This window comes from Eucyclogobius newberryi, unplaced genomic scaffold (assembly GCF_026437365.1).
Source record: "Eucyclogobius newberryi isolate DKJ021-1_F unplaced genomic scaffold, fEucNew1.0.hap1 SCAF_6, whole genome shotgun sequence".
NCBI classification, from domain to species: Eukaryota; Metazoa; Chordata; class Actinopteri; order Gobiiformes; family Gobiidae; genus Eucyclogobius; species Eucyclogobius newberryi.
Window position 1 is genome coordinate 35,773,247 of NW_027316278.1, and position 10,069 is coordinate 35,783,315.

Sequence of the window (10,069 nt, forward strand, 5' to 3'; positions counted from 1 at the left end):
ACAAATACAAATTCTATTTAAGTAAAGGGAGCAGATGACCTCTTGATCTGCAGTCAAATGCTCTACCACTGAGCTATACTCCCCTATCTGTCTGCAAATATGAGGGTGGCAAAGACACAATGACACAATCACACAGTGTTAGCTGAGCTTTAAGCTTGCACACTTATCTACCTTTTTATCAAGGGTTGATTGTAGTTTACCCTCCTCTGGTATTGACTGAGTTTGACCTCATGCCGTTTTTCTGTGCATTCCAAACTTTTATCTGCCCCATTGCAACCCATTCAAAAAAGGCTAAATACACAGTTTGAACGCGCATCTAAAGTAGAACGGTTCCGCTTGTTTTATTTGTCGTCTTGACATGAGTGGCTTTATTCTGGACCGGAGGAAACAGCCGATGCCAGCTGCGCTAGCTTTTGCACAACAGTTGTTTATTATCCTTCAGCCATGAAACTTGTGTAAGGCGCAGCTTGTTTACAGATGCCACAACAGTGTTCCGACAACTTCTGCTGCTGCAGAAACGTTACACTTTTACCCAATCAACATCTGATAGTCTGTGGACGTCACGTTTAGTCCCTGCTTTGCTCGACTTGGCCCAAGGGAGAAGAGGGTACTAAAAGTGTACCTTGTCTGAGGCGGTAGCACCAAATGGAAATGTGCTAAAGCAGGGCTGAATAGAGTTGAGCAAAGTAGGTGCTAATGGAAAAGGGGCACTAGTAATGCTTATAAATAGGTTTAGCATCATACAAATGCTATAGGTTGGGCGTTTACTGGGTATTCTCCTAAAGAAAAAGGATTTGTCAGATTTGTCAGATTTGTCAGACTTGTCAGATTTGTCAGTAGTTTTTGACTTATCTTGTGTCTGTGCGATAGACCTTACAGGCTCATCAAGGTTTCCATGTGGTGTGAGGCAAGCCTTTGAGGTCTTTTCAGATCACACAGCACATGCTGCTGCGGAGTTGAGAGAATGTGGGCATGGAAACCTTCAGGGGACTTCATTGTGTGTTGTCCTTTCTGTGCCCCGTTGTTCCGCTCCTTCTCATTGATGATGGATGGGCATAGGCATATCTTTTGGATGCTTAGCGACAACGCTGAATGAGGACGTGTAAATTGCTGTAGATTGACTATTATGTGAAAAGCAAACGTAATCAGGAACTCTTCAACTGTCCTTTTGTTCAAAATATACAAGATGTACCTGTAGCCACCTCACCTCTGCCCTTGTGTATATTCTGAAATATTTGGTGGAGCACATGCATTGGCTCAACAGAACTGTTACATCATACTTTATATGCTGTGTCGCTGCACACCTATCTATTTGTTTTAAATACTTCTCAAGGCAAGGATAAGATTTGACCTCATGCATTAGGCTCGAAGGCGAGCTCCTGATGGTCAGGCCTTTGCGCCACTGTTGTTTGCAGAGGATGTTGTCTTGATGTCTTAATCAACCACGCTCACTACGACGATGACAGAGTGTTACCAAGTGCAAAAAAGCTATAGCTAAAATCAACTCAAGGAAAGGGGCGGAACTGTATCTTAAATGCCATCTTACACCCTCTTGAGACATTGGTATGAAGTTGAAAGGGCAGTCTGCGGAATGCCAACATTGCAGTTAGTCTTTTAACAAATACAAATTCTATTTAAGTAAAGGGACCTCTTGATCTGCAGTCAAATGCTCTACCACTGAGCTATACCCCCTACCTGTCTGCAAATATGAGGGTGGCAAAGACACAATGACACAATCACACAGTGTTAGCTGAGCTTTAAGCTTGCACACTTATCTACCTTTTTATTAAGGGTTGATTGTAGTTTACCCTCCTCTGGTATTGACTGAGTTTGACCTCATGCCGTTTTTCTGTGCATTCCAAACTTTTATCTGCCCCATTGCAACCCATTCAAAAAAGGCTAAATACACAGTTTGAACGCGCATCTAAAGTAGAACGGTTCCGCTTGTTTTATTTGTCGTCTTGACATGAGTGGCTTTATTCTGGACCGGAGGAAACAGCCGATGCCAGCTGCGCTAGCTTTTGCACAACAGTTGTTTATTATCCTTCAGCCACGAAACTTGTGTAAGGCGCAGCTTGTTTACAGATGCCACAACAGTGTTCCGACAACTTCTGCTGCTGCAGAAACGTTACACTTTTACCCAATCAACATCGGATAGTCTGTGGACGTCACGTTTAGTCCCTGCTTTGCTCGACTTGGCCCAAGGGAGAAGAGGGTACTAAAAGTGTACCTGGTCTGAGGCGGTAGCACCAAATGGAAATGTGCTAAAGCAGGGCTGAATAGAGTTGAGCAAAGTAGGTGCTAATGGAAAAGGGGCACTAGTAATGCTTATAAATAGGTTTAGCATCATACAAATGCTATAGGTTGGGCGTTTACTGGGTATTCTCCTAAAGAAAAAGGATTTGTCAGATTTGTCAGATTTGTCAGACTTGTCAGATTTGTCAGTAGTTTTTGACTTATCTTGTGTCTGTGCGATAGACCTTACAGGCTCATCAAGGTTTCCATGTGGTGTGAGGCAAGCCTTTGAGGTCTTTTCAGATCACACAGCACATGCTGCTGCGGAGTTGAGAGAATGTGGGCATGGAAACCTTCAGGGGACTTCATTGTGTGTTGTCCTTTCTGTGCCCCGTTGTTCCGCTCCTTCTCATTGATGATGGATGGGCATAGGCATATCTTTTGGATGCTTAGCGACAACGCTGAATGAGGACGTGTAAATTGCTGTAGATTGACTATTATGTGAAAAGCAAACGTAATCAGGAACTCTTCAACTGTCCTTTTGTTCAAAATATACAAGATGTACCTGTAGCCACCTCACCTCTGCCCTTGTGTATATTCTGAAATATTTGGTGGAGCACATGCATTGGCTCAACAGAACTGTTACATCATACTTTATATGCTGTGTCGCTGCACACCTATCTATTTGTTTTAAATACTTCTCAAGGCAAGGATAAGATTTGACCTCATGCATTAGGCTCGAAGGCGAGCGCCTGATGGTCAGGCCTTTGCGCCACTGTTGTTTGCAGAGGATGTTGTCTTGATGTCTTAATCAACCACGCTCACTACGACGATGACAGAGTGTTACCAAGTGCAAAAAAGCTATAGCTAAAATCAACTCAAGGAAAGGGGCGGAACTGTATCTTAAATGCCATCTTACACCCTCTTGAGACATTGGTATGAAGTTGAAAGGGCAGTCTGCGGAATGCCAACATTGCAGTTAGTCTTTTAACAAATACAAATTCTATTTAAGTAAAGGGAGCATCCGGATTTGAACTGGGGACCTCTTGATCTGCAGTCAAATGCTCTACCACTGAGCTATACCCCCTACCTGTCTGCAAATATGAGGGTGGCAAAGACACAATGACACAATCACACAGTGTTAGCTGAGCTTTGAGCTTGCACACTTATCTACCTTTTTATTAAGGGTTGATTGTAGTTTACCCTCCTCTGGTATTGACTGAGTTTGACCTCATGCCGTTTTTCTGTGCATTCCAAACTTTTATCTGCCCCATTGCAACCCATTCAAAAAAGGCTAAATACACAGTTTGAACGCGCATCTAAAGTAGAACGGTTCCGCTTGTTTTATTTGTCGTCTTGACATGAGTGGCTTTATTCTGGACCGGAGGAAACAGCCGATGCCAGCTGCGCTAGCTTTTGCACAACAGTTGTTTATTATCCTTCAGCCACGAAACTTGTGTAAGGCGCAGCTTGTTTACAGATGCCACAACAGTGTTCCGACAACTTCTGCTGCTGCAGAAACGTTACACTTTTACCCAATCAACATCTGATAGTCTGTGGACGTCACGTTTAGTCCCTGCTTTGCTCGACTTGGCCCAAGGGAGAAGAGGGTACTAAAAGTGTACCTGGTCTGAGGCGGTAGCACCAAATGGAAATGTGCTAAAACAGGGCTGAATAGAGTTGAGCAAAGTAGGTGCTAATGGAAAAGGGGCACTAGTAATGCTTATAAATAGGTTTAGCATCATACAAATGCTATAGGTTGGGCGTTTACTGGGTATTCTCCTAAAGAAAAAGGATTTGTCAGATTTGTCAGATTTGTCAGACTTGTCAGATTTGTCAGTAGTTTTTGACTTATCTTGTGTCTGTGCGATAGACCTTACAGGCTCATCAAGGTTTCCATGTGGTGTGAGGCAAGCCTTTGAGGTCTTTTCAGATCACACAGCACATGCTGCTGCGGAGTTGAGAGAATGTGGGCATGGAAACCTTCAGGGGACTTCATTGTGTGTTGTACTTTCTGTGCCCCGTTTTTCCGCTCCTTCTCATTGATGATGGATGGGCATAGGCATATCTTTTGGATGCTTAGCGACAACGCTGAATGAGGACGTGTAAATTGCTGTAGATTGACTATTATGTGAAAAGCAAACGTAATCAGGAACTCTTCAACTGTCCTTTTGTTCAAAATATACAAGATGTACCTGTAGCCACCTCACTTGTGTATATTCTGAAATATTTGGTGGAGCACATGCATTGGCTCAACAGAACTGTTACATCATACTTTATATGCTGTGTCGCTGCACAGCTATCTATTTGTTTTAAATACTTCTCAAGGCAAGGATAAGATTTGACCTCATGCATTAGGCTCGAAGGCGAGCGCCTGATGGTCAGGCCTTTGCGCCACTGTTGTTTGCAGAGGATGTTGTCTTGATGTCTTAATCAACCACGCTCACTACGACGATGACAGAGTGTTACCAAGTGCAAAAAAGCTGTAGCTAAAATCAACTCAAGGAAAGGGGCGGAACTGTATCTTAAATGCCATCTTACACCCTCTTGAGACATTGGTATGAAGTTGAAAGGGCAGTCTGCGGAATGCCAACATTGCAGTTGGTCTTTTAACAAATACAAATTCTATTTAAGTAAAGGGAGCATTCGGATTTCGACCGGGGACCTCTTGATCTGCAGTCAAATGCTCTACCACTGAGCTATACTCCCTACCTGTCTGCAAATATGAGGGTGGCAAAGACACAATGACACAATCACACAGTGTTAGCTGAGCTTTAAGCTTGCACACTTATCTACCTTTTTATTAAGGGTTGATTGTAGTTTACCCTCCTCTGGTATTGACTGAGTTTGACCTCATGCCGTTTTTCTGTGCATTCCAAACTTTTATCTGCCCCATTGCAACCCATTCAAAAAAGGCTAAATACACAGTTTGAACGCGCATCTAAAGTAAAACGGTTCCGCTTGTTTTATTTGTCGTCTTGACATGAGTGGCTTTATTCTGGACCGGAGGAAACAGCCGATGCCAGCTGCGCTAGCTTTTGCACAACAGTTGTTTATTATCCTTCAGCCACGAAACTTGTGTAAGGCGCAGCTTGTTTACAGATGCCACAACAGTGTTCCAACAACTTCTGCTGCTGCAGAAACGTTACACTTTTACCCAATCAACATCTGATAGTCTGTGGACGTCACGTTTAGTCCCTGCTTTGCTCGACTTGGCCCAAGGGAGAAGAGGGTACTAAAAGTGTACCTGGTCTGAGGCGGTAGCACCAAATGGAAATGTGCTAAAGCAGGGCTGAATAGAGTTGAGCAAAGTAGGTGCTAATGGAAAAGGGGCACTAGTAATGCTTATAAATAGGTTTAGCATCATACAAATGCTATAGGTTGGGCGTTTACTGGGTATTCTCCTAAAGAAAAAGGATTTGTCAGATTTGTCAGATTTGTCAGACTTGTCAGATTTGTCAGTAGTTTTTGACTTATCTTGTGTCTGTGCGATAGACCTTACAGGCTCATCAAGGTTTCCATGTGGTGTGAGGCAAGCCTTTGAGGTCTTTTCAAATCACACAGCACATGCTGCTGCGGAGTTGAGAGAATGTGGGCATGGAAACCTTCAGGGGAATTCATTGTGTGTTGTCCTTTCTGTGCCCCGTTGTTCCGCTCCTTCTCATTGATGATGGATGGGCATAGGCATATCTTTTGGATGCTTAGCGACAACGCTGAATGAGGACGTGTAAATTGCTGTAGATTGACTATTATGTGAAAAGCAAACGTAATCAGGAACTCTTCAACTGTCCTTTTGTTCAAAATATACAAGATGTACCTGTAGCCACCTCACTTGTGTATATTCTGAAATATTTGGTGGAGCACATGCATTGGCTCAACAGAACTGTTACATCATACTTTATATGCTGTGTCGCTGCACAGCTATCTATTTGTTTTAAATACTTCTCAAGGCAAGGATAAGATTTGACCTCATGCATTAGGCTCGAAGAGGAGCGCCTGATGGTCAGGCCTTTGCGCCACTGTTGTTTGCAGAGGATGTTGTCTTGATGCCTTAATCAACCACGCTCACTACGACGATGACAGAGTGTTACCAAGTGCAAAAAAGCTATAGCTAAAAGCAACTCAAGGAAAGGGGCGGAACTGTATCTTAAATGCCATCTTACACCCTCTTGAGACATTGGTATGAAGTTGAAAGGGCAGTCTGCGGAATGCCAACATTGCAGTTGGTCTTTTAACAAATACAAATTCTATTTAAGTAAAGGGAGCATCCGGATTTGAACCGGGGACCTCTTGATCTGCAGTCAAATGCTCTACCACTGAGCTATACCCCCTACCTGTCTGCAAATATGAGGGTGGCAAAGACACAATGACACAATCACACAATGTTAGCTGAGCTTTAAGCTTGCACACTTATCTACCTTTTTATTAAGGGTTGATTGTAGTTTACCCTCCTCTGGTATTGACTGAGTTTGACCTCATGCCGTTTTTCTGTGCATTCCAAACTTTTATCTGCCCTATTGCAACCCATTCAAAAAAGGCTAAATACACAGTTTGAACGCGCATCTAAAGTAGAACGGTTCCGCTTGTTTTATTTGTCGTCTTGACATGAGTGGCTTTATTCTGGACCGGAGGAAACAGCCGATGCCAGCTGCGCTAGCTTTTGCACAACAGTTGTTTATTATCCTTCAGCCACGAAACTTGTGTAAGGCGCAGCTTGTTTACAGATGCCACAACAGTGTTCCAACAACTTCTGCTGCTGCAGAAACGTTACACTTTTACCCAATCAACATCTGATAGTCTGTGGACGTCACGTTTAGTCCCTGCTTTGCTCGACTTGGCCCAAGGGAGAAGAGGGTACTAAAAGTGTACCTGGTCTGAGGCGGTAGCACCAAATGGAAATGTGCTAAAGCAGGGCTGAATAGAGTTGAGCAAAGTAGGTGCTAATGGAAAAGGGGCACTAGTAATGCTTATAAATAGGTTTAGCATCATACAAATGCTATAGGTTGGGCGTTTACTGGGTATTCTCCTAAAGAAAAAGGATTTGTCAGATTTGTCAGATTTGTCAGACTTGTCAGATTTGTCAGTAGTTTTTGACTTATCTTGTGTCTGTGCGATAGACCTTACAGGCTCATCAAGGTTTCCATGTGGTGTGAGGCAAGCCTTTGAGGTCTTTTCAAATCACACAGCACATGCTGCTGCGGAGTTGAGAGAATGTGGGCATGGAAACCTTCAGGGGAATTCATTGTGTGTTGTCCTTTCTGTGCCCCGTTGTTCCGCTCCTTCTCATTGATGATGGATGGGCATAGGCATATCTTTTGGATGCTTAGCGACAACGCTGAATGAGGACGTGTAAATTGCTGTAGATTGACTATTATGTGAAAAGCAAACGTAATCAGGAACTCTTCAACTGTCCTTTTGTTCAAAATATACAAGATGTACCTGTAGCCACCTCACTTGTGTATATTCTGAAATATTTGGTGGAGCACATGCATTGGCTCAACAGAACTGTTACATCATACTTTATATGCTGTGTCGCTGCACAGCTATCTATTTGTTTTAAATACTTCTCAAGGCAAGGATAAGATTTGACCTCATGCATTAGGCTCGAAGAGGAGCGCCTGATGGTCAGGCCTTTGCGCCACTGTTGTTTGCAGAGGATGTTGTCTTGATGCCTTAATCAACCACGCTCACTACGACGATGACAGAGTGTTACCAAGTGCAAAAAAGCTATAGCTAAAAGCAACTCAAGGAAAGGGGCGGAACTGTATCTTAAATGCCATCTTACACCCTCTTGAGACATTGGTATGAAGTTGAAAGGGCAGTCTGCGGAATGCCAACATTGCAGTTGGTCTTTTAACAAATACAAATTCTATTTAAGTAAAGGGAGCATCCGGATTTGAACCGGGGACCTCTTGATCTGCAGTCAAATGCTCTACCACTGAGCTATACCCCCTACCTGTCTGCAAATATGAGGGTGGCAAAGACACAATGACACAATCACACAATGTTAGCTGAGCTTTAAGCTTGCACACTTATCTACCTTTTTATTAAGGGTTGATTGTAGTTTACCCTCCTCTGGTATTGACTGAGTTTGACCTCATGCCGTTTTTCTGTGCATTCCAAACTTTTATCTGCCCTATTGCAACCCATTCAAAAAAGGCTAAATACACAGTTTGAACGCGCATCTAAAGTAGAACGGTTCCGCTTGTTTTATTTGTCGTCTTGACATGAGTGGCTTTATTCTGGACCGGAGGAAACAGCCGATGCCAGCTGCGCTAGCTTTTGCACAACAGTTGTTTATTATCCTTCAGCCACGAAACTTGTGTAAGGCGCAGCTTGTTTACAGATGCCACAACAGTGTTCCAACAACTTCTGCTGCTGCAGAAACGTTACACTTTTACCCAATCAACATCTGATAGTCTGTGGACGTCACGTTTAGTCCCTGCTTTGCTCGACTTGGCCCAAGGGAGAAGAGGGTACTAAAAGTGTACCTGGTCTGAGGCGGTAGCACCAAATGGAAATGTGCTAAAGCAGGGCTGAATAGAGTTGAGCAAAGTAGGTGCTAATGGAAAAGGGGCACTAGTAATGCTTATAAATAGGTTTAGCATCATACAAATGCTATAGGTTGGGCGTTTACTGGGTATTCTCCTAAAGAAAAAGGATTTGTCAGATTTGTCAGATTTGTCAGACTTGTCAGATTTGTCAGTAGATTTTGACTTATCTTGTGTCTGTGCGATAGACCTTACAGGCTCATCAAGGTTTCCATTTGGTGTGAGGCAAGCCTTTGAGGTCTTTTCAAATCACACAGCACATGCTGCTGCGGAGTTGAGAGAATGTGGGCATGGAAACCTTCAGGGGACTTCATTGTGTGTTGTCCTTTCTGTGCCCCGTTGTTCCGCTCCTTCTCATTGATGATGGATGGGCATAGGCATATCTTTTGGATGCTTAGCGACAACGCTGAATGAGGACGTGTAAATTGCTGTAGATTGACTATTATGTGAAAAGCAAACGTAATCAGGAAATCTTCAACTGTCCTTTTGTTCAAAATATACAAGATGTACCTGTAGCCACCTCACTTGTGTATATTCTGAAATATTTGGTGGAGCACATGCATTGGCTCAACAGAACTGTTACATCATACTTTATATGCTGTGTCGCTGCACAGCTATCTATTTGTTTTAAATACTTCTCAAGGCAAGGATAAGATTTGACCTCATGCATTAGGCTCGAAGGCGAGCGCCTGATGGTCAGGCCTTTGCGCCACTGTTGTTTGCAGAGGATGTTGTCTTGATGTCTTAATCAACCACGCTCACTACGACGATGACAGAGTGTTACCAAGTGCAAAAAAGCTATAGCTAAAATCAACTCAAGGAAAGGGGCGGAACTGTATCTTAAATGCCATCTTACACCCTCTTGAGACATTGGTATGAAGTTGAAAGGGCAGTCTGCGGAATGCCAACATTGCAGTTGGTCTTTTAACAAATACAAATTCTATTTAAGTAAAGGGAGCATCCGGATCTGAACCGGGGACTTCTTGATCTGCAGTCAAATGCTCTACCACTGAGCTATACTCCCCTATCTATCTCCAAATATGAGGGTGGCAAGGACACATTGACACAATCACACAGTGTTAGCTGAGCTTTGAAGCTTGCACACTTATCTACCTTTTTATTAAGGGTTGATTGTAGTTTACCCTCCTATGGTATTGACTGAGTTTGACCTCATGCCGTTTTTCTGTGCATTCCAAACTTTTATCTGCCCTATTGCAACCCATTCAAAAAAGGCTAAATACACAGTTTGAACGCGCATCTAAAGTAGAACGGTTCCGCTTGTT

General features: G+C 43.2%; 4 non-coding genes across 4 annotated transcripts; all 4 read right to left on the minus strand.

Moving 5' to 3' along the window:
• Window positions 1-3,250: 3,250 nt before the first annotated feature.
• Window positions 3,251-3,322, minus strand: trnac-gca (transfer RNA cysteine (anticodon GCA)). Its single transcript has one exon. It is a non-coding gene; the product is annotated as a tRNA-Cys (tRNA).
• Window positions 3,323-6,494: 3,172 nt separating this feature from the next.
• trnac-gca (transfer RNA cysteine (anticodon GCA)) lies at window positions 6,495-6,566 on the minus strand. The gene has a single exon. It is a non-coding gene; the product is annotated as a tRNA-Cys (tRNA).
• A 1,550-nt stretch (window positions 6,567-8,116) lies between these two features.
• Window positions 8,117-8,188, minus strand: trnac-gca (transfer RNA cysteine (anticodon GCA)). Its single transcript has one exon. It is a non-coding gene; the product is annotated as a tRNA-Cys (tRNA).
• A 1,550-nt stretch (window positions 8,189-9,738) lies between these two features.
• Window positions 9,739-9,810, minus strand: trnac-gca (transfer RNA cysteine (anticodon GCA)). Its single transcript has one exon. It is a non-coding gene; the product is annotated as a tRNA-Cys (tRNA).
• Window positions 9,811-10,069: the final 259 nt, after the last annotated feature.